Raw genomic sequence first — 25,461 nt, forward strand, 5'->3', positions numbered from 1 at the left:
CCCGAACCTCGACATGATAGATTAAAAGAAGCATATAATATAATAGTTTCTAACAACCAAAACTCGCAAATGAGATACATAGCCAAGCTCAAAAGCTTGCGTCCACCAAAGAAATCACTTTATTTTAGATAGTACGTGCCCTAGTACAACTACTGTGTATCACTTCTATTGTCAGAAGAAAAGAAAATGCTCATTTCCTAGTAATTACACAAATGGAAGCAACTGCGTACGCAATCAAGTCAAAACATTTCTATAGATCTACATACCACCCGTGACTTGAATTGCAGAAAGTGCCAAAGTATTTATGACTATGAACACAACCACATTTAGTGCATAAAAGATAATGAAGGGAAACTGCCGACTTATGCGTCTCTTGGCACGCTGCCGCCTTTCAAAGCAACTGTCAACCAGAAGCCGCATGACACCTAGAAACGATCTAGGTGTTGCAAGGTTTGCAAGCAGTGTCATCAAGATGCACAACCCATTGTAGATTACCTGAGTTAATACTACCTTCATTAAGTTTTTTTCTCTCATCACCCCGACCATGGCCGCGAAGAAGGCTAACATCATGCTATTAAGTGACAACCAAAGGAAGTGCATTGCAACCATAAAGCCTAGCCATGAGCGATGAGACCGCGAAGCTCTTTCATAGATCAGTAGTATCGTTGCAATCACGGAAGTTGTCATTGCAATGGTGTCTAGTACCACTGGTAGAAAAAGAGGCGTCCGTCCAGCCCCATTAGTCGCGAAACTGTAGGAACCGCGACTAATGAAGTCTTTAGTCGCGGTTCGGTAGACGAACCGCGACCAAAGGCCTGGGCCCAGGGCGCTCGGTGGCCAGCTGGTGCACGTGAGGGGCTTTAGTCGCGGTTGGCCAGGCCAACCGCGACTAAAGGTGCCCAAAGGCCTTCAGTCGCGGTTGGCCAGGCCAACCGCGACTAAATCTCCTCCCCTATATATACCAGTTCAGCACGCTCGCTTAGCCATTTGGTGCCACTTCTCTTCACAAGCTTCACAAGGGGGTGTAGATTTGCTTTTGGTTCCTCTTATGCACACAAGGTGTTTGATGAAATGCCCCAAGAGGGTGAAACAAACATGATATGAAGTGTTGGAGCCACACTTGAGGTTCCTCATTTATTTTTTCCTCCTCGATCGCGGTTAGCAACTTGAACCTTTCATGCATGTGTGTCATTGATAAAATATGCATGTGTGTTGTTCATTGTTTAATTTCTATTGTTTATAGCTAGTTAGTTTAACAAATGCATGATGGTTAATTATATATTTTATATTATAATAATGCAGATGAATCGGCAATGGATGTACGGTAACCGACTCTCCCGCGAGTTCACTACGGGTTTGAAAGATTTCCTCGTAGTGGCTAATGCGAACAAGCAGAAGGGTTTTGTTATCTGTCCATGTGTTGACTGTAAGAATCAGAAGGGTTACTCTTCCTCAAGAGAAGTTCACCTGCACCTGCTTCGGCACGGTTTCATGCCAAGCTATAATTGTTGGACCAAGCATGGAGAAAGAGGGGTTATAATGGAAGAAGATGAAGAAGGGGATGATTTCATCGATGAAAGCTATCTTGCTCATTTCGGTGATACTTTCATGGAGGATGCTGAAGGTGAAGGGGAAGGTGAAGGGGAAGGTGAAGGTGAAGAAGAGGCACGTGATGAGACCGTTGATGATCTTGGTCGGACCATTGCTGATGCACGGAGACGCTGCGAAACTGAAAAGGAGAGGGAGAATTTGGATCGCATGTTAGAGGATCACAGAAAGTCGTTGTACCCCGGATGCGATGATGGTCTGAAAAAGCTGGGCTGCACACTGGATTTGCTGAAATGGAAGGCACAGGCAGGTGTAGCTGACTCGGCATTTGAAAACTTGCTGAAAATGTTGAAGAATATGTTTCCAAAGAATAACGAGTTGCCCGCCAGTACGTACGAAGCAAAGAAGGTTGTCTGCCCTCTAGGTTTAGAGGTTCTGAAGATACATGCATGCATCAACGACTGCATCCTCTACCGCGATGAATACGAGAATTTGAATGAATGCCCGGTATGCACTGCATTGCGTTATAAGATCAGAGGCGATGACCCTGGTGACGATGTTGAGGGCGAGAAACCCAGGAAGAGGGTTCCCGCCAAGGTGATGTGGTATGCTCCTATAATACCACGGTTGAAACGTCTGTTCAGGAACAAAGAGCATGCCAAGTTGTTGCGATGGCACAAAGAGGACCGTAAGTCGGACGGGGAGTTGAGACACACCGCAGATGGAATGTAATGGAGAAAGATCGACAGAGAGTTCAAAGATTTTGCAGCTGACGCAAGGAACATAAGATTTGGTCTAAGTACAGATGGCATGAATCCTTTTGGCGAGCAGAGCTCCAGCCATAGCACCTGGCCTGTGACTCTATGCATCTACAACCTTCCTCCTTGGTTGTGCATGAAGCGGAAGTTCATTATGATGCCAGTGCTCATCCAAGGTCCGAAGCAACCCGGCAACGACATCGATGTGTACCTAAGGCCATTAGTTGATGAACTTTTACAGCTGTGGGGCAGACCTGGTGTCCGTGTGTGGGATGAGCACAAAAAAGAGGAATTTAACCTACGAGCGTTGCTTTTCGTAACCATCAACGAATATGAGCATAAAAAATAAAAACGCCAAAGAATATATTTATGCGGAAGTTAGATATGAGCATCACTTCAAACATTACTATGTATAAATTCATCTGAGTGAATTGTTCCAGCTTTTCAATCTGCGCGAGCTCGACAAATCTATCATCAGTTGCTACGTTCTGTAAGTGATTTATTTCTACCCCATCTCGTTCATATTGCCTGCACTATATATATGTCCTAACTATATTGTTGTGTCCGCTATTATACATGCAGAATGAAGATTAAGGAATGCAGAGTAAGGAACATCCATGATGTTGGGTTCATTGACCCACACATCGTTAATGGATATGTGTTGGAGCATCACCCCGCCGACATGGAGGCAGACCTGTGGCAGTTTCTTACGACGCAGGAACTCAAAAGTGATATTCTATTTCCTTACCATTTTGGGTGAGTGTTTCTGTCTTGAGCACATTCTCTTTTGTTTACTCCATGCATGGTATGTGGCCGGCTAATCGATGAGTTATGCATGACGTACTGTGCATGTATCGTTTCCGCAGGTTCCACTGGATTCTGCTAGTAATTAAAGTTGACACCTCAGAATGTCTCGTCCACGACTCTCTGAATAAGGATCCAAAGCTTTGGGGCAGCATGAGAAGAATGCTGCAGAAGTAATTATTTTCATTCATTTGCGCTCTATATCGATCGGCCTATTTCGTTCATTTCCTAATATCAAGTAACTAATAACTCTCTTGTTCATTTAATTTTCTTTGCCTCGTAGGGTTTGGAGACGGTTCGTAGATACAAAGGTCGGTGAATTCAAAAAAGAGCTAGAATTCAAAAGGTCAAAGGCTAAGAATGGTGAGGATATTCAGCCAGCGGGGACCAATCTATGTGCATACTATGTCTGTGAGATGATCCGGAGATACACCTCTGAGCGGGTTCCGAGTGATACCAATGCTCAGAGGAATAACCTCCGGATGATGCTTAGTCCAGAAGCTCGCTTCCGACCACTTCAAGAGGAACTAGCTAGATGGTTCAGGAGGGAAGTCCTCAATCCTAAAGGAGAACACCATTACGAGGACGTAGAACTTTATATGCATTAAATTATGTATGGAAACTTGTTCAAAATTGTATATGGTCATCCGATGATATTGAATATATATTGTATATTCCTCTTGAATTCTTTTTGGTTCTAATTTCAAATTTGTTTGAAATTGTACATTCATATGCATGTATGTAGTACCGTAGAATATGTGAAACTCCTTCAAAATTAAAATAAAGAACAAAAGAAATAAAACAATACAAATTAAACAGAAAACAGGTTTAGGGGGGGGGGGGCTAAAACCCTAAACCTGCGGCGGCCTTTAGTCGCGGTTGGCCAGAAGAACCGCGACTAAAGGTCCTCCGCCCCGACGGCCGCCTGGCACCCACGTGGACGGGCCTTTAGTCGCGGTTCTTAAGCAACCGCGACTAAAGGGGGGGGGCCTTTAGTCGCGCCTATTTGGTCGCGGTTGCGCAACCGCGACTAATGGCAGTTGCGAACCGCGACCAAAGGCCCTTTTTCCACCAGTGTACCATGAAGGTATCTACCGACGGTGCCCACTCAGATTTGCCTTTCCACTTGATCCATATGATCCAGGCACATTGAACGCGGCCGAGAAAGCGACAGTGGCCACGAGGGTGGAAACAACTGCAAGATTTTTAGATGTAGTCTCTCGCCATTTCATTATGTCTTGACCATTCCACTTCTCTATGAGCGAATAGGCGAAAGCGTCTTACCCTGGGTGCGAGGCCCCTCGGTGCGAGGGGGCGCGTTGCGTGTTATAGGCAGCAGGGGCGCACCTCCCTGACAATAGCGCATACAAGTTTGTTGGAGAAGATTACAACTTGGAGAGGAAGAGATAAAGAGATAAAGAGGTTTACAAGATATTGAACTACTTGTCTAACCACCTAGCCTATCTCTTGTAGGACTCCTTGTGCGCCAATCCTCTGAACTCCAACGTGACATGTATATGTGTTTAACACCCTCCCTTAATCACAACTTCATCAAGTTGAGATTATGTTTGAAGTCTTCAAAACTTCTTGTGGGTAAAGGTTTTGTGAATCCATCTGCTATTTGATCCTTGGAATGCACAAAACGTATGTCAAGTTTCTTCTGAGCCACTCGTTCTGAAAAGTGAAAATCAATTTCAATGTGTTTGGTCCTATCATGAAACACTGGATTAGCAGACAGATATGTAGCACCCAGGTTATCACACCATAAACATGGAGTTTGAATGCTTTTGACACCAAGTTCTTTCAGCAGTGATTGCACCCATATGATCTCTGCTGTAGCATTTGCCAATGCTTTGTATTCTGCCTCTGTACTAGATCGAGAGACCGTAGCCTGTTTTCTTGCACACCATGAAATTAAATTAGGACCAAAGAATACTGCAAAGCCACCAGTGGATCGCCTGTCATCCAGACAGCCTGCCCAGCCAGAGTCTGAAAAAGCACTCAGAAGTGTAGATGATGACTTACTAAAATTTAGACCAACATTAAGAGTATTCTTGACATATCGAACTATACGCTTTGCAGCAGTACAGTGAACAGTGGTGGGTGCATGAAGAAACTGACAGACCTTATTAACAGCAAATGAGATATCAGGCCGTGTAAGCATCAAATACTGAAGGGCACTGACCAAACTCCTATATCTTGTGTTGTCATCTTGACTCAAAGGCTGTCCTTCTGTAAGAGAGGGTTTACACCCTTGCAAACCAGCCTTTTTTACTAGATCTGTTGCATACTTTTCTTGGGAGAGATGAAGTCTATCCTCATGTTTCTTCACTTTTATCCTGAGGAAATAGCGCAACTCTCCAAGATCCTTAAGAGCAAACTCTGCACTGAGATCCTTCAAGAGTCCTGTGATAGCCTCATTAGATGAACTTGTGACAATAATATCATCAACATATATGAGAACAAATATATGAGTGTTGCATTTGTTGTAAATGAACAATGAGGTGTCAGACTTGGAAGGAATGAAGCCAAGTGCTTGCATTTTGTGACTCAACCGCGAGTACCATGCTCTAAGGGCTCCATATAAAGCTGTGTCAAGCTTACAAACATAAGAAGGTGCGTTCTTGTTTTCAAACCTAGGAGGTTGTTTCATGTACACTTCCTCTTCTAGAACACCATGCAAAAACGCGTTCTGAACATCTAGCTGTCTGAGATGCCAGCCCATGGAAACAACAATGGGCAAAACAAGACGAATAGTTGCAGCTTTGACAACTAGACTAAAAGTATCCTCATAGTTGATGCCATACCGTTATTTAAAGCCTTTTGCTACAAGTCTTGCTTTGTAACGATCAATGGTTCCATCGGATTTTCTCTTAATCCTAAACACCCACTTGTAGTCAATGAGGTTTTTACCTTGCTGTGGAGGAACCAAGTGCCATGTGTTGTTTCTTTTTAGGGCCATGTACTCTTCTTTCATTGCTTTCTTCCAATTTTCATCACTAAGGGCTTCTTCAAGGGAATATGGCCACTACTAGAGAACAGCTTACTAGTGGCGCTAGTTTTTTACATACCAGTAGCGCGGGCACCCGCGCTACTGCTAGGATGCTACAACTATTATTTAACAGTAGCGCGTTTCTAAACAAGTGCTGCAACTAAAATACTTATTAGTAGCGCTGCTTTCTCCACCAATGCTACTACTATCATCACGTAGTAGTAGCGCCCTATTTTCTCCCCACGCTACAAGTAGGCAAATAGAAATAAAAAAAAATAAAAAAAGCAGTCAGGTGCAATATTCATGGAAATCAAGACAAGTCCAGTGCAAATAAACTAAGTTCACAGAACCATCTCATAAACATTAACGACAGTACCACATTTAATATAACCACACAATCTCACAAACTCATATAGTAGTCAACAATGCATGGATAGATCATAGTTGATAAGTCTACTAGGTAGTCATACTAGCATATATATGGTTCAACAGCCACACACATGCATATGTAGTTCTAGATGATGTCGATGACGACCATCATCCTCAAGCCTGGGCGGTGGGTGTTCCTGATAGTAATTAGGATTGCCTGTCCAACATGAAGATTCTTGCCGACGAGGAAGCTCTTCCACCCAACCGAGTTGAAGTGTGTGCGACCGTCCGTGTCCACGCCGTATGCACAAGTGGTGACGGAGCCCCTTGCGGTAAGGCGTATTTCAGCAGAGCCTTCTTCATCAGGCTTGATACCACAACTCTCAGATAGGCTCTTTGGCAATTTCTGAATAAAAAAAACATATCAATTAATAAGTAGCCTCACACATTCTACACGATGCATATATATCATCGGACTCTACACTAAGTATATATATCATCGGACTCTACACTAAGTATAACAATAAAGCATATAAGATTCACTAAGCATATAAGATTCACTAAGCATATAAAATTCACTAAGCATATATATCATCGGACTCTACACTAAGTATAACAATAAAGCATATAAGATTCACTAAGCATATAAGATTCACTAAGCATATAAGATTCACTAAGCATATATATCATCGCACTCTACACTAAGTATAACAATAAAGCATATAAGATTCACTAAGCATATATATCATCGGACTCTACACTAAGTATAACAATAAAGCATATCATCAAATTACTCTAAAAACTACAGTAAATGCAACATACCATGATATGCCGATCAACCATGGTACTTGTCAGGCAGGTGATGAATGGCACCCCGACGAAGTCAGCACGTGGCGGAATGATGTCCCATATGTTGCACACCTCCTCCTCGCTCAACTTCATTCTTTGAGCTACGATGGCATCACCGTGTGGGTCGTCATCATCCTCATCATCCTCATCATCCTCATAATCTTCTGCTTTGTTGACATAAATCACGGCCAGCTTGGGTCTTTCAGCTCTGAAGGAGAAGCTGATCAACTCACCACCGGTGATACGCATGTTGTCGATGAAATGGACCCATCCATCTCCTCCCACCCGCGTCATCTTTCGTCCTTTCTCGATCTCCATAGTGTAGGGCCCCCCGGGAGCCTCAAAGGTCACAGAGTCTCCAGTCAGATTGTTGAATTCTGACCTCACATTGCATGGGACGATCTGTGTACAAAAATCAAAATGATATATACACGATGCATTAATGCCAATAACACTAAAAACAAAATAGTAGTTACTAGTTTCATATAATTTATTACCACTGCATGAAGAAAACTAGACTTGAAGTAGATGCCAAATAGTGTGCCAGTTGCAAGGCTGCTGGCACACCTTGACTTGCACCGTCGACATGGTGGTGGTGGTGGTGGCGCCATTTCCCTAAAGCAATATGATTAAAGGATTAACGATCCAAAAAGTAAACATAAAGTTTTCATAGCTAGAGTTCACATGGCAAGAAAAATAACAACTAAATAGTAAACATAAAGTTTAGTCCAAGGGAACACTTTATCTATTCCCACATCCAAAAGTTGAACCAGCTTAGAATCTTCCAGAACACAATAAGTAAACATCCATTCCACCTTTGGCATCAGATGCACAATAATTAAAACTATAAAAGGCAAACACCCCCCTTTTCGATCAGATACAACTCTCTGTCTATCTGTGTTTTCTTTTTTTGAAATTTACCAAAAATGGGCTCACTAACAGCATCATAACAACTTGGCAATTTGAGCATCACCACATACATTTACTCTCTTCAACCTGAAAGAGTATCGAATCAAGCATTGATATTTCCATGAAACCACATAACAGTGAGGGCTTCTTGGTCATATCTTGATATGCATCAACAAAGAAGCTAGTGTAAGTAGCCAAGAATTGAAACCCTCAACCGTTGTTGTCATATCAGAGCTAAAAAAATGCTCACGATTCTACGGTCGAGCACTATGGTTGTTCCAGCGAAGGAATGACAAGTAGTTACAAGTACTACATCAATGATCCTAAATGTCGAAAACAATAGTCACGTATCGTGACAACGTGATACGATGGGACGCTCTCGTCCTCGGCCGACCACGTTAGCTAGCTTAGCTGCTAGCTCCTGCCAGCACACCATCTTCAGGACGAGCGCGCCAGCCCTGGAAGATGCGGTTTGCCCGCTCAATTGTGGACTGCGAAATCATGCCCTAGACGACACCAGGGCGTATCTCGAAAGCTCCCATGGCACCATTTCAGAAGGGGAGCCGATCCTACGACCACCATCGACAAACTTGAGCGTGTGGAGGCGTTCACGCAACCACAGACGATGGATAATCATTCCCATTGCAGAAGCCTATCATCTACACGAAATGGCACACGACAACCGACGCCGCCCGTGGCTCCTCTCCAGAAAAGGCACGACATGGACGCCTGATAACCCACAAGTATAGGGGATCGTAATATCTTTCGAGGGTAGAGTATTCAACCCAAATTTATTGATTCGACACAAGGGGAGCCAAAGAATATTCTTGAGTATTAGCAGTTGAGTTGTCAATTCAACCACACCTAGATAACTTAGTATCTGCAGCAAGGTATTTAGTAGAAAAGTAGTATGATAATAATGGTAACAGTAGCAACAGTAAAGATAAATGTTTTTGGGTTTTTGTAGTAGTTGTAACAGTAGCAACAGAAAAGTAATAAGAGAAGAACAATATATGAAAAGCTCGTAGGCAATGGATCGGTGATGGATAATCATGCCGGATGCGATTGCTCATGCAATAGTTATAACATAGGGTGATATAGAACTAGCTCCAGTTCACCAATGTAATATAGGCATGTATTCCGTAAATAGTCATACGTGCTTATGGAAAAGAACTGGTACGACATCTTTTGTCCTACCTCCCGTGGCAGCGGGGTCCTAGTGGAAACTAAGGGATATTAAGGCCTCCTTTTAATAGAGAACCGGACCAAAGCATTAACACATGGTGAATACATGAACTCCTCAAACTATGGTCATCACCGAGAAGTATCCGATTATAGTCACTTCGGGATTGTCAGATCATAACACATAATAGGTGACTATAGACATGCAATATAGGATCAAGAACACACATATATTGATGAAAACATAATAGGTTCAGATCTGAAATCATGGCACTCGGGCCCTAGTGACAAGCATTAAGCATTGCAAAGTCATAGCAACATCAATCTCAGAACATAGTGGATACTTGGGATCAAACTCTAACAAAACTAACTTGATTACATGGTAAATCTCATCCAACCCATCACCGTACAACAAGCCTACGATGGAATTACTCACTCAAGGCGGTGAGCATCATGAAATTGGTGATGGAGGATGGTTGATGATGACGACGGCGACGAATCCCCCTCTCCGGAGCCCCGAACGGACTCCAGATCATCCCTCCCGAGAGAGATTAGGGCTTGGCGGCGGCTCCATGTCGTAAAACGCGATGAAACTTTCTCTTTGATTCTTTTCTCCGCGAGACGGAAGATATAGAGCTGGAGTTGAGGTCGATGGAGGTCCAGGGGGCCCACGAGATAGGGGCACGCGCCCTACAGGGGGGGGGGGCGCCCCCTATCTCGTGGACAGGCCCTGGGCCCCCTGGTGTATTTCTTTCGCCTAGAAATTCTTATTAATTCCAAAAAGTGCCTCCGTGGATTTGCAGGTCATTCCGAGAACTTCTCTTTTCTACACATAAAACAACATCATGGTAGTTCTGCTGAAAACAGCGTCAATCCGGGTTAGTTTCATTCAAATCATGCAAGTTAGAGTCCAAAACAAGGGCAAAAGTGTTTGGTAAAGTAGATACGTTGGAGACGTATCAACTCCCCCAAGCTTAAACCTTTGCTTGTCCGCAAGCAATTCAGTTGATAAACTGAAAGTGATAAAGAAAAACTTTTACAAACTCTGTTTGCTCTTGTTGTTGTAAACATGAAAAGCCAGCATTCAAGTTTCAGCAAATATTACGAACTAACCATACTCACAATAACACATAGGTCTCACAATTACTTACATCAATAGCATAATCAACTAGCGAGCCATAATAATAAAACTCGGATGACAACACTTTCTCAAAACAATCATAACATGATATAACAAAATGGTATCTCGCTAGCCCTTTCTGAGACCGCAAAACATAAATGTAGAGCACCTTTAAAGATCAAGGACTAACTAAACATTGTAATTCATGGTAAAAGAGATCCAGTCAAGTCATACACAATATAAATCAATAATAATGAATGCAAATGACAGTGTTCTCTCCATCTAGTGCTTTTAATAAGAAGGGTGATGACTCAACATAAAAGTAAATAGATAGGCCCTTCGTAGAGGGAAGCAGGGATTTGTAGAGGTGTCAGAGCTCGATTTTGAAAATAGAGATTGAATAACATTTTGAGCGGCATACTTTTGCTGTCAACGCAACGCCTATGAGATGACTGTATCTTCCATACTACATGCATTATAGGCAGTTCCCAAACAGAATGGTAAAGGTTTATACTCCCCCAACCACCAACAAACATCAATCCATGGCTTGCTCGAAACAACGAGTGCCTCCAACATACAACATCCCTGGGGGAGTTTTGTTTAATTATTTTGATTTGCTTTGATCTTTTTGGATCATGGGACTGGGCATCCTGGTTACCGGCCCTTTCTCGTGAATGAGGAGCAGAGTCCACTCCTTTGAGAATAACCCACCTAGCATGGAAGATATAGGCAGCCCTAGTTATTACATGAGCTGCTCGAGCATACAAAATGGAATTTCATTTGAAGGTTTGGAGTTTGGCACATACAAATTTACTTGGAACGGCAGGTAAATACCGCATATAGCTAGGTATAGTGGACTCATATGGAACAACTTTGGGGTTTAATGAGTTTAGATGCACAAGCAGTATTCCCGCTTAGTACAGGTGAGGGCCAGCAAAAGACTGAGAAGCGACCAACTGAGAGAGCGACAACAGCCGTAAGCATGCATTAAAATTAATTCACACCGAGTACAAGCATGAGTAGGATATAATCCACCATGAACATAAATATCGTGAAGGCTATGTTGATTTGATTCAACTACATGTGTGAACATGTGCCAAGTCGAGTCACTCAATTCACTCAAAGGAGGATACCATCCCATCATACCACATCATAATCATTCTAATAGCATGTTGGCACGCAAGGTAAACCATTATAACTCATAGCTAATCAAGCATGGCACAAGTAACTATAATCTCTAAATGTCATTGCAAATATGTTTACTTCATAATAGCTGACTCTGGAACGATGAACTCATCATATTTACACAAACAAGAGAGGTCAAGTTCAGACCAGCTTTTCTCATCCCAATAAGTCCATCATATATCATCATTATTGCCTTTCACTTGCACAACCGAACGATGTGTATAATAATAAGAGTGCACGTGCATTGGACTAAGCTGGAATCTGCAAGCATTCAACTCATGAGAGAAGACAAGTAATATGGGCTCTAAATTAAATAAACAATCATGCATATAAGAGCCACTAAGCATTTTCATATGGTCTTCTTGACCCCCAAAGGAAAGAAAAGAAAATAAAACTATTTACACGAGAAAGCTCCCAACAAGTAAAAGAAGAACGAGAAATCTTTTTGGTTTTTCATTTTAATTTCTACTACAAGCAAGGAAATTAAACTAACTATTTTTTTGGTTTTTCTCAAGGTTTATCAATCACACAAGAAGAAGACTAGAAAAAGAAATTTAAACTAGCATGGATAATACAATGAAAGAGTATGAGCACCGACGACTAGTGTGTGAACATGAATGTAAAGTCGGTGAGAAATACGTACTCCCCCAAGCTTAGGATTTTGGCCTAAGTTGGTTTAATACCAAGGACCGCCGCTACTCTCTCCGGTGTAATGAGAGGTATAATCAGGATACCACTGGTCGGTCATCTCCGGATCCCACTGGACAGATAATGCACGATAAGGGTCCAGCTCAGGTTCCGGCTCAGGTTCAGGTTCTGGAGTAAAGGCCTGAGCTCGATGATTGTTCACCGCCTCCAGTGTAACAAGAAATTTTCCTGCAAGCAGATCAAACAACAAAGGCGTAGGCAAACCAATAATGTCAAAGTGTTTCTTATTGAATCTAAGTTTATACAAGAGCATCCCATCTTTGTTGTCAACAATAAACTTATGTGCTACCATGCTCTTGTAATCTAGAATGTGAGGAGGCAATATTGTCTCCTTTTCCTCATGGTGCCTAATGGGTATCTGAAAATGTCTAGCAAGACGTGCGGCATAGATACCTCCAAATATGGGGCCTTTTGCACGATTAAGGGCTAGCCATTTAGCAACGACGGCACCCATATTAAAACTATTGTCTCCAAGCAAAGCATGTTGAAGCATGATAATATCAGGAAAACTCAAGTTTCCACTATTCCCACGACCAATCAAGCATCTACTAGCGAATATGGCAAAGTAGCGTAAAACAGGAAAGTGTATGCTAGAGACTTTCGCTTCGGAACCCTTCTTTGGCTCCTCTACAGCGATAATATCAACAAAGCCAGCCACATCTTCAAGATGGGGTTCCTCCAATTCTCCCTCATAAGGTATCCTACATACCGCGCAAAAATGACGTAAAGACATTTCTTTGAACTCGTCATATAAATGGAATGATACTTCAGGCGGTGACTTCTTAGGATACAAATAAAAGTTTTGCACGAAAGTATTGGTGAGTAAGAGATACTGATTGATTCGGTCACTGATGAAACCGGTGAGGCCTGCAGTCTTGATTAAAGCATAAAAGTCTTCATGAATTCTAGCCTCTCTCAAGAAATCATCACATGGCCATTCACACGGTCGTACTTCCGTTAAGCGAGGAAGATTATACTTGGCTTTTTCCTTCTCTTTAGCTTGTTTTTCCTGGGAGCTTTGGCTAGAAGAGCCCCTCAAAAGTTTCCTCAACATTTTCTGAAAATTTCTAAAATTTTAGTAACTTCAAAATAAAAGTGCATAAAACCAAACAAGATTGATAACAACTACTCCTACAAGTGCCTAGAGCCCATGTCATGCATTGCAGTTACTTGGAACCTCAAAAATTTAACATGCAAGCTCAAGAACATGGTCACCTAAGCAGCAAAAATTTGCAATGAATAAAGCACTAGAAAAAAAACTAATTGGACCAATGGATGAATCACATACCAAGCAACAATCTCCCAAAGCAGTTTTGTGAATGGAGCTTTGAGCTAAGAGATCGAAAATCGCAGCAAAACAAGCTAGAACTCGTGCTTGAGCTGGATGGGGATTTTTTTGGGTAGAAGATGAAGTGTGTGGGTGCTGGCATAAGTGGAGGGGAACCACCAGGGCCTACGAGACAGGGGGCGCGCCCTACAGGAGGGGGGGCGCCCTCCTCTCTCCCCGGCAACGGTGCCAGAAATTAGTCTTGATAACCCATAAGTATAGTAGATCGCAACAACTTTCGAGGGTAGAGTATTCAACCCAAATTTATTGATTCGACACAAGGGGAGCCAAAGAATATTCTTGAGTATTAGCAGTTGAGTTGTCAATTCAACCACACCTGGATAACTTAGTATCTGCAACAAGGTATTTAGTAGCAAAGTAGTATGATAATAATGGTAACAGTAGCAACAGTAAAGATAAATGTTTTTGGGTTTTTGTAGTAGTTGTAACAGTAGCAACAGAAAAGTAATAAGCAAAGAACAATATATGAAAAGCTCGTAGGCAATGGATCGGTGATGGATAATTATGTCGGATGCGATTCCTCATGCAATAGTTATAACATAGGGTGATATAAAACTAGCTCCAGTTCACCAATGTAATGTAGGCATGTATTCCGTAAATAGTCATACATGCTTATGGAAAAGAACTTGTACGACATATTTTGTCCTACCCTCCCGTGGCAGCGGGGTCCTAGTGGAAACTAAGGGATATTAAGGCCTCCTTTTAATAGAGAACCGGACAAAAGCATTAACACATGGTGAATACATGAACTCCTCAAACTACGTTCATCACCGAGAAGTATCTCGATTATTGTCACTTCGGGGTTGTCGGATCATAACACATAATAGGTGACTATAGACTTGCAAGATAGGATCAAGAACACACATATATTGATGAAAACATAATAGGTTTAGATCTGAAATCATGGCACTCGGGCCCTAATGACAAGCATTAAGCATAGCAAAGTCATAGCAACATCAATCTCAGAACATAGTGGATACTAGGGATCAAACCCTAACAAAACTAACTTGATTACATGGTAAATCTCATCCAACCCATCACCGTCCAACAAGCCTACGATGGAATTACTCACTCACGGTGGTGAGCATCATGAAATTGGTGATGGAGGATGGTTGATGATGATCACGGCGACAAATCCCCCTCTTCGGAGCCCCGAACAGACTCCAGATCAGCCCTCCCGAGAGAGATTATGACTTGGCGGCGGCTCTGTATCGTAAAACGCGATAAAACTTTCTCTCTGATTTTTTTCTCCGCGAGACGGAAGATATAGAGTTGGAGTTGAGGTCGGTGGAGGTTCAGGGGGCCCACAAGATAGGGGGGCGCGCCCTATAGGGGGGCGCCCCCTTGTCTCGTGGACAGGCCCTGGGCCCCCTGGTGTATTTCTTTCGCCCAGAAATTCTTATTAATTCCAAAAAGTGCATCCGTGGATTTGCAGGTCATTCCGAGAACTTTTCTTTTCTACACATAAAACAACATCATGGTAGTTCTGCTGAAAACAACGTCAGTCCGGGTTAGTTTCATTCAAATCATGCAAGTTAGAGTCCAAAACAAGGGCAAAAGTGTTTGGAAAAGTAGATACGTTGGAGACGTATCAACGCCCCATCTCTAAACCCTAGAACACTAGGCACCGCCGCCGCCACCACTCCTCCAGGGGCAGCAGCCAAGAATTGAAACCCAAGTTTCAATTATATGTGCTAAAAGCCTCTACTTCTCTAGCTACTTCTCTCTACTCTCTCCTAAGTTTCGGTGAGCAACAAAAAGCCTCTACTTCTCTCACCTAACCCTCTCTTTACTTTCTCCCCAATCATGCGAGGAAACATGAAAGGCCAGCACACTGCATATACGAACAACACTTCAAGTGTGCATGTCAAATCCTAAGATCTAGTAACATATAAGATGATATGTGATACTAATTAACAGTATGATCTAGAGATGCATATGTGATACTAATCCTATTAATCCATATGTGATACTAATCCTATTAATCCATATGTGATACTAATTAACATAGGGGGTGGAGCGCCGCGTAGGGGCAGCAAGGGGAGTGGCGAGCCGCCGCGGCAAATCGATTGGAGCCATCAAAGCGCGGAGCCACCGTGCAATCCCTAAATCCCAAAACATGGCGAGCCATCGTGGAAAATCGATTGGAGCCTACCTAGTGTGGCGCGCACAGGGAGGAGGAGATCGAGGGGGACTTACGGGGCTGGAGCATCGGAGGAGGTGAGAGGAGACCGCGCGTGGTGGCGGCGCACGGCACCGTCGACGGGGGTGAGGCGGCCGGGGACGAACCCTAACCGCGGCGGCGTCGTCGGGCGGGGGGGGGGGGGATCAATTATGAGAGTGAGGGGGTGCGGGGGCGCTCGGGCCTTTTTTCTTTTGCTATAGTAGTAGCGCTGGTTAGAGGCCGTCGCTACTGCTAAGCCCACCAGCTGTAGCGCCCGTTCAGAACAAATGCTACAGCTAAGTGGGCTACTGTTTTTGCCCTGCTGCCCATGTAACAGTAGCGCGGTCCAAGCAAACAAACGCTGCTATTATATGTTAGTAGTAGCGTGTTTTCTGCCCAACGCTACTGGTAAATACTAGTAGCGTGGGGTCATAAAAACGCGCTACTGGTAAACTTCTATCTATAAGCATTTTCCTAGTAGTGGGCTCGCCTGGTTCACCTGTGGAACATACCAACCCAAATTTTGTCATATGTTTGTAATTTACAGGTGGTATTACCTCTTCCTGAAGACGGGTGCGGCGTGTCGTAGTTGGCTCCGGCGCAGAAGATCCCGGGGGAGCTGCAGCAGCCGATCCCAAGGTTTGATGCAGGGGGACCAGCAGCAGCTGCAGCCGCATCAGAAACAGAGGCTGGATCCTCTGTGCACCGGGACGACGTAGCGACGTGAGACGGAGCCATACGCGCCGCAGAAGATCCCACCTGGTGAGACTCATCACGCGGCAATGATTGAGCTGGTTACTCGCGCGTGCCGGGTGTGGGGCCCGTGCCAGGCGGCCATCTCAGATCCCGCCGCTTGTAGCAGACAGGCTGGACGGGAAAACGACCGCCCGTGGGCCCTGGTGAGTGCGGGTCGTCGCCACCAACCGCGTGCTGCCGCGTGGCGCAGGCGGGGCCGCCTGCTGATGCTCGGTCGGGTGCGAAAGAGGCAGGTTGGGCGCGGAATCTGGAGCGGATCGCCTGGACTGATCTGCAGGCGGCGATCCTGAGGCGGATCCTGCTAGCAGGTCTGCCATGCCTGCGGGCATCGATCCCGAGAGGGATTTGCTCCCCAAAACCTGGCACATAAAATGTGGCCCTGTTGGGCAATTTTCTTCGCTGTTTTCAACTCCGTTTTCTTCAGCATGGCTCCCTATATCATCACACAACTCAGGAAAAGTGGTGAGAGGGTTAGTCACAATAGAGCCATCAGAGTTATACTCCCCATGATCAAGACCGGTTAGGTTTGGGGGTAGAAGAAGAATTTCTTTCCGAAGTAAAGCACCTGCATTTGGATGTAAATCAGAAAAAGGAAATTTGGTTTCATCGAACACAACATCACAGGATATGTAAACTTGACCAGTGGAGACGTCTAGACATTTGACCCCCTTGTGTTGAGAGCTATACCCAAGAAACACACATTGTTTTGAGCGAAACATAAGTTTGCGAGAGTTGTATGGTCGGAGATTAGGCCAACAGGCACACCCAAAGACACGGAGTGATGTGTAGTCAGGTTTGACATGAAGGAGTCGTTCTATGGGTGTTTCATTGTTGATGACTCGGCTAGGAAGCATGTTGATGATGAACAGCCGTGAGAAAAGCTTCGTCCCAAAACTTGAGGGGCATGGAAGCACCGGCAAGAAGGGCTAGACCAACCTCAACTATGTGTCTATGTTTGCGTTCAGTTGATCTGTTTTGTTGGTGAGCGTGGGGGCATGACACATGATGAAATATGCCAAGTGTTTGAAAGGAGTTGACCTTTTCTTACCCCCCCCCCCAGTCGGATTGGACAACAATAATTTTGTTGTCAAACTTACGTTCTACAAGTGCTTGGAAATTTTTGAACACTTGAAAAACATCAGATCTTTTCTTAAGAAGATAAATCTAAGAAAATTTACTGTACTCATCAATGAAGCTAACATAGTATGTGTGTCTACCAACAGAAGTGGGGGCAGGACCCCAAACATCAGAAAATATCAATTGCAAAGGTTGAGTAGAGACACTAGTGGGTATAGGATAAGGCAATTGATGACATTTTGCTCTTTGGCAAGAATCACAAATAGTTTCAATGTTTCGCTCACCAACAAACGGGAGCTTATTTTCTTAAGAAAACATTCAACTAAGGAAAAAGAAGCATGTCCTAAACGATCGTGCCATCGTGTGAACGAAAGCTTGATAGCGCCACAAGCTTGTTTATTTGATCTTGTAAACTCCGGAATCAACGGGCAAAGTCCTCGAACACATCTACCTCGATAAAGAACTTTCTTCGTGGCCTGATCCTTGATCAAAAAGAAGAAAGGATGGAACTCAATGAACACATGATTATCAATAGTAATACGATGAACGGAGAGAAGATTTTTGTTGGCACTAGGGACATGCAAAAAATTTCAAAGATGAATCTTGCGAGAAGGGGTACGTATAACCAAATGACCTATGTGACTTATTTTCATACCTGCACCACTTGCTGTGTGGATTTGATCCTTTCCATGGTATTTCTCATGAAGGGTCACCTTCTCAAGTTCCCCTGTGAGATGGTTGGTGGCGCCACTGTCAAGATACCAATTGGTATCGACACCGTATGACCCATCGGCGGCGGCAACAACCTTATCATCTTCATCAGAGGAGGCTTCATCTTCATCAAATCGATACCAGCAGTCCTTGGCGGAGTGGCCAGGCTTGCCGCAGATCTGGCAACACACGGCATCAGGTCGAGCTCTGCCTGAGCCGCCGTTGCTACCGCCCCCGCCGCGACGGCCCCTGTTGTTGGTGAAGTTGGGGCGTCCGCCACGTGAGCCGGAGTTGCTGGAGCCGCCACCGCCCTGCTTGCCCTTGTGTCGAGGAGGACTGCGAGGACGGGAAGAGTACCCGCCGCACCCGCGAGTCGCCGTGTTGGCCGAGGACTTGAAGCCGCCTCCGGTGCTGTGAAACTGGGCCACGCGCTGATCAAAATTGCTCAGCATGGCATACAACTCGTCGAGGGAGACCGGAGTGACGCGGGCGTCGAGGGCGGAGAGAAGGGGCTGGTAGTCCATGTCCAGCCCGTGTAACAGGTAGGAGATGAGCTCATCGTCTTGGATAGGCTTGCCTGCCGCCGCGAGTTCATCGGCAAGACCACGCATATGAGCGTAGTACGCAACAACCGATTGGTTTCCCTTCTGTGCATTGATCAGGGCAGTACGGATATTGTTGACACGACTCAAAGATTGAGAGGAAAACATGCCTGCAAGCGCCACGCAGAGGGCGTGCGCGGTGGTGGCCGTGGTCACCGCGATCAACACTTCTTTGGTGAGATTGTTGAGGAGGTAGCCCAGCACCTGCTGATCCTCCCTCACCCAGATGGGATGAAGAGGATTGAGCTCGCACGACTCTTTGCCTTCCTTGTCCTTGGTGACGAGGAGGCGGGCGGGTTCTGGCATGGTTCCATCGACATAGCCGAAGAGCCCAGCTCCCCTTAGCTGTGGTGTAACTTGTGTTTGCCACAGGACGTAGTTCGTCAGGGAGAGTTTCTCCGCGACCTGGCCGCTGAGATTGGTTTGGGCGGCGCTGGAGGAAGACATGGCTTTGGGCTATGGAGCAGCTAGGGTTTAGGAAGAGGATGCTTCGATTACCATGAGCGAACATGCGAAAGCGTCTTACCCTCGGTGCGAGGGGGCGTGTTGCGTGTTATAGGCAGCAGGGGCGCACCTCCCTGACAATAGCGCATACAAGTTTGTTGGAGAAGATTACAACTTGAAGAGGAAGAGATAAAGAGATAAAGAGGTTTACAAGATATTGAACTACTTGTCTAACCACCTAGCCTATCTCCTGTAGGACTCCTTGTGCGCCAATCCTCTGAACTCCAACGTGACATGTATATGTGTTTAACACTCTATATGGTCTTGCCTCTGTGGCCTAAACCGTGCTCCCATCACATACAATTCCACCACCAGTCTTGCCTGCATATATTAATTACTAAAAACGTCATCAATATCTACACACCATATGCATTTGCATTTTCTCTTTCACGGTTCAAATAACTTATAGAACAAATGTTAACTATAAATCCTATTGTTGCTTACCATTGAGTAGAAACCCGTCGAATTCTCGATGAGATCAGAAGGGGTACAACCAGCATCGTTCATAATGTGGGCATGCACTTTTCCTCTTGACAGCAGCTTGTAGATAGCTCGGTGCTCCCGCGCGATCACGGTCAAATGGAGCGGCGTATTTCCTTCGTTGTCTTTTGTGTTCAAAAGATGTTCCAGCATCATGTCCTTTATAACATAGGACACGATTGAAGACTGCCCTTTCATAGCCGTTGCATGCAAGAAGGTCCTGAAATGGTTATCACGAATGTCTGCGCAAGCAGGGTGAAACCGTAGCAACAAGCGGACAGCAGCTACATGGCCCATGAGTTCAGCGGCGCTCAAAGCTGAGAGTCATTCACTGTGCAGGTACTAGTAAATGTACATGTGCAACGGACGTTTCGGACAAAGCAACCTATACAATTCATGTGGGTATTGAATATCCAAATTCATATGAAAGTTAATTAATTTTCATGTAACAGATGCTCCCTTGGGTGAAATGAAGCTCACAAGACACTATTCCCTCGGTTCACAAATACTATAATTTGGATATTTCAATATGAACTACTTACATACTCAAATGAGTGACACTGGTGGAAAAACAGGCTTCCGTCCAGCCCCATAAGTCGCGAAGCTGTAGGAACCGCGACTAATGGGACCTTTAGTCGCGGTTCTGGAGGTGAACCGCGACCAAAGGCCTGGGCCCAGGGCGCTCGGTGGCCAGCTGGCGCACGTGAGGGTCTTTAGTCGCGGTTGCCAGGACAACCGCGACTAAAGGCCTTCGGGCACCTTTAGTCACGGTTTGCCAGGCCAACCGCAACTAAAGCCCCTCCCCTATATATACCCATCCAGCAGCCAACACTTAGCCATTTGGAGCCATTCTCTTCACAAGTGGGTGTAGCTAGGTTTGCTTTTGGTTCCTCTTATGCACATAAGGTGTTTGATGAAATGCCCCAAGAGTATGAAACAAACATGACATGAAGTGTTGGAGCCACACTCCTCGATCGCGGTTAGCAACTTGATGAACCTTTGATGTGTCATTGATAAAATATGCATGTGTGCAGTTCATTGTTTAATTTATATTGTTTGTAGCTAGTTAGTTTAACAAATGCATGATGGTTAATTATATATTTTATATTATAATAATGCAGATGAATCGGCAATGGATGTACGGTAACCGACTCTCCGGCGAGTTCACTACGGGTTTGAAAGATTTCCTCGTAGTGGCCAATGCAAACAAGCAGGGGGGTTTTGTTATTTGTCCATGTGTTATCTGTAAGAATCAGAAGGGTTACTCTTCCTCAAGAGATGTTCACATGCATCTGCTTCGGCACGGTTTCATGCCAAGCTATAATTGTTGGACCAAGCATGGAGAAAGAGGGGTTATAATGGAAGAAGATGAAGAAGGGGATGATTTCATCGATGAAAGCTATCTTGCTCATTTCGGTGATACTTTCATGGAGGATGCTGAAGGTGAAGGGGAAGGTGAAGAAGAGGCACGTGATGATCCCGTTGATGATCTTGGTCGGACCATTGCTGATGCACGGAGACGCTGCGAAACTGAAAAGGAGAGGGAGAATTTGGATCGCATGTTAGAGGATCACAGAAAGGCGATGTACCCCGGATGCGATGATGGTCTGAAAAAGCTGGGCTGCACACTGGATTTGCTGAAATGGAAGGCAGAGGCAGGTGTAGCTGACTCGGCATTTGAAAACTTGCTGAAAATGTTGAAGAATATGTTTCCAAAGGATAACGAGTTGCCCGCCAGTACGTACGAAGCAAAGAAGGTTGTCTGCCCTCTAGGTTTAGAGGTTCTGAAGATACATGCATGCATCAACGACTGCATCCTCTACCGCGGTGAATACGAGAATTTGAATGAATGCCCGGTATGCACTGCATTGCGTTATAAGATCAGAGGCGATGACCCTGGTGACGATGTTGAGGGCCAGAAACCCAGGAAGAGGGTTCCCGCCAAGGTGATGTGGTATGCTCCTATAATACCACGGTTGAAACGTCTGTTCAGGAACAAAGAGCATGCCAAGTTGTTGCGATGGCACAAAGAGGACCGTAAGTCGGACGGGGAGTTGAGACACACCGCAGATGGAACGCAATGGAGAAAGATCGACAGATGGTTCAAAGATTTTGCAGCTGACGCAAGGAACATAAGATTTGCTCTAAGTACGGATGGCATGAATCCTTTTGGCGAGCAGAGCTCCAGCCATAGCACCTGGCCCGTGACTCTATGCATCTACAACCTTCCTCCTTGGTTGTGCATGAAGCGGAAGTTCATTATGATGCCAGTGCTCATCCAAGGTCCGAAGCAACCCGGCAACGACATCGATGGGGTGCAGATGTGATTACCATGTTTACCATGTTTACCTGGAGCACTCCACCACAACAACCCCATTCAAGATGGCTATGCTCGTGTCACGGTGGAGGACATAGTCCAAGGGTTTGAGGACCTGGAGATTGACATTGCTACACCTGAAGGGGAGAAAAGACTTGGAGATGTCAAGCGCCATTTCATTCTATGGCAAAAGAAGTTTATCAAGTTTCCAGGCGAGGCGCCAAGGACAACAAGTCCACCCCCCTACGGTGGTGGTGGTGGCGGTGGCGGTGGTGGTGGTGGTGGTGGTGGTGGTGGCGGTTCACCTACACCTCCGTCACGTCAGCCGACGCCGCCCCCCAGTCCACAACGTCCGGCGGGTGATCAGCCGCCGCCCCCCAGTCCTCATCCGGCAGGTGATCAGACGCCGCCCCCCAATCCACCTCCGGCAAAAAAGCAGAAGCAGTCCTGGATTATTAACCCGGACCCTTATGTACCTAAGACCACAAAGGTACCGGAGCCATCACTGAAGCCTCTCCCCACAAGGCCTTGGGAACATAGTGCCGAGGAAGTCGACGCGGCCGCGGCTGCTGATCATGAGAAATGGAAGGCGGACTGCAAGAAGAAAAGAGAGCCCGAGCCCAAGCCAGTATTTTCTGATGAGCAAAAGAAGTGGGCTAAGTCATTTTTGAGCACACCGTCCCAAGCCGCGAAGAATCTGCCTAACGACTATGCACGTGAACTTCGCAGGCAGGCACTCATGTTCAAGGAGAACAAAGAGCGGGAGAAGGCCGAAAGTAAAAAAAGCGGGAAACAAGTTGCCCAGCTCGGGGAACAAAGTAAACAATCGATTGCCCCGCTTATAGTGGAAGCCTTCTGTCCGGATGCCCCCGAGATCATACAAGCTGTGGCAGCACAGGGATTGACTGTAACGAGTGCCAGAGAACAAGCGGCCAACTTAGGTATTACTCTTCTTGAACTGTTAGGCCTTGATGAGGCGCCAGTGAAGGAGGTAGTAATTACATATGTCAAGAATGGGCCTCTCGTCGAGCCTGCGCAGGAAAAGGATCTACCTCCACAAATGAAAGGTCTGCTGAAATGGTACAAGGGTTACATAAAAAATAAAAACGCCAAAGAATATATTTATGCGGAAGTTAGACATGAGCATCACTTCAAACATTACTATGTACAAATTGAACTGAGTGAATTGTTCCAGCTTTTCAATCTGCGCGAGCTCGATAAATCTATCATCAGTTGCTACGTTCTGTAAGTGATTTATTAATTTCTACCCCATCTCGTTCATATTGCCTGCACTATATATATGTCCTAACTATATTGTTGTGTCCGCTATTATACATGCAGAATGAAGATTAAGGAATGCAGAGTAAGGAACATCCATGATGTTGGGTTCATTGACCCACACATCGTTAATGGACATGTGTTGGAGCGTTACCCCGCCGACGTGGAGGCAGACCTGTGGCAGTTTCTTACAAAGCAGGAACTCAAAAGTGATATTCTATTTCCTTACCATTTTGAGTGAGTGTTTCTGTCTTGAGCACATTCTCTTTTGTTTACTCCATGCATGGTATGTGGCCGGCTAATCGATGAGTTATGCATGACGTACTGTGCATGTATCGTGTCCGCAGGTTCCACTGGATTCTGCTAGTAATTAAAGTTAACACCTCAGAATGTCTCGTCCACGACTCTGTGAATATGGATCCAAAGCTTTGGGGCGGCATGAGAAGAATGCTGCAGAAGTAATTATTTTCATTCATTTGCGCTCTATATAGATCGGCCTATTTCGTTCATTTCCTAATATCAAGTAACTAATTAATAACTCTCTTGTTCATTTAATTTTCTTTGCCTCGTAGGGTTTGGAGACGGTTCGTAGATACAAAGGTCGGTGAATTCAAAAAAGAGCTAGAATTCAAAATGTTAAAGGCTAAGAATGCTGGGGATATTCAGCCACCGGAGACCAATCTATGTGGATACTATGTCTGTGAGATGATCCGGAGATACACCTCTGAGCGGGTTCCGAGTGATACCAATGCTCAGAGGAATAACCTCCGGTGGATGCTTAGTCCAGAAGCTCGCTTCCGACCACTTCAAGAGGAACTAGCTGGATGGTTCAGCAGGGAAGTCCTCCATCCTAAAGGAGAACACTATTACGAAGACGTAGAACTTTATATGCATTAAATCATGTATGGAAACTTGTTCAAAATTGTATATGGTCATCCGATGATATTGAATATATATTGTATATTCCTCTTGAATTCTTTTTGGTTCTAATTTCAAATTTATTTGAAATTGTACATTCATATGCATGTATGTAGTACCGTAGAATATATGAAACTCCTTCAAAATTAAAATAAAGCACAAAAGAAATAAAACAATACAAATTAAACAGAAAACAGGTTTAAGGGGGGGGGGCTAAAACCCTAAACCTGCGGCGGCCTTTAGTCACGGTTGGCCAGAAGAACCGCGACTAAAGGTCCTCCGCCCCGACGGCCACCTGGCGCCCACGTGGACGGGCCTTTAGTCGCGGTTCTTAAGCAACCGCGACTAAAGGGGGGGGGCCTTTAGTCGCGCCCGTTCGGTCGCGGTTGCGCAACCGCGACTAATGGCAGTTGCGAACCGCGACCAAAGGCCCTTTTTCCACCAGTGTGAACAAACACACTAAAACGTGTCTATCTACATCCGTTCATATAAAAGTTAGAACATCTTATATTTGTGAATGGAGGGAGTACTAAGTGTGGACTTGTGTCATCTTGATCAAAGCAGCCTATGAAATTCATGCGAGTATTGAATTCTAAATTTAGATTCCAGAAATTTGATGTGGGGTGAGGGGTTAGAAATATATGTAGTGCCTGATGATCCCCACATCTCTCATGGTCAAGCTTAATACAAACCCCATTACTTATCTTTTGATGATGCCATGTGAAGTTCAAGAGGACAAGGAAATCCTAATCCAAGAAATCACAGTTGTATAGTCAAGAATGCAGGATGTCTAATTTCTTGTGTCAACTTGCAAGGACTTATATTAGGTATAGTCATTGTCCACATAAACATGACAGAGATGCAACTATGAGAAAAAATATA

General features: G+C 44.8%; 1 pseudogene; it reads right to left on the reverse strand.

Moving 5' to 3' along the window:
• Nucleotides 1-258: 258 nt before the first annotated feature.
• LOC123090290 (ankyrin repeat-containing protein At5g02620-like) overlaps nt 259-25,461 on the reverse strand; it is a 165,704-nt pseudogene continuing 140,501 nt past the window's right edge.

Source organism: Triticum aestivum, chromosome 4B, assembly GCF_018294505.1.
Source record: "Triticum aestivum cultivar Chinese Spring chromosome 4B, IWGSC CS RefSeq v2.1, whole genome shotgun sequence".
Taxonomy (NCBI): domain Eukaryota; kingdom Viridiplantae; phylum Streptophyta; class Magnoliopsida; order Poales; family Poaceae; genus Triticum; species Triticum aestivum.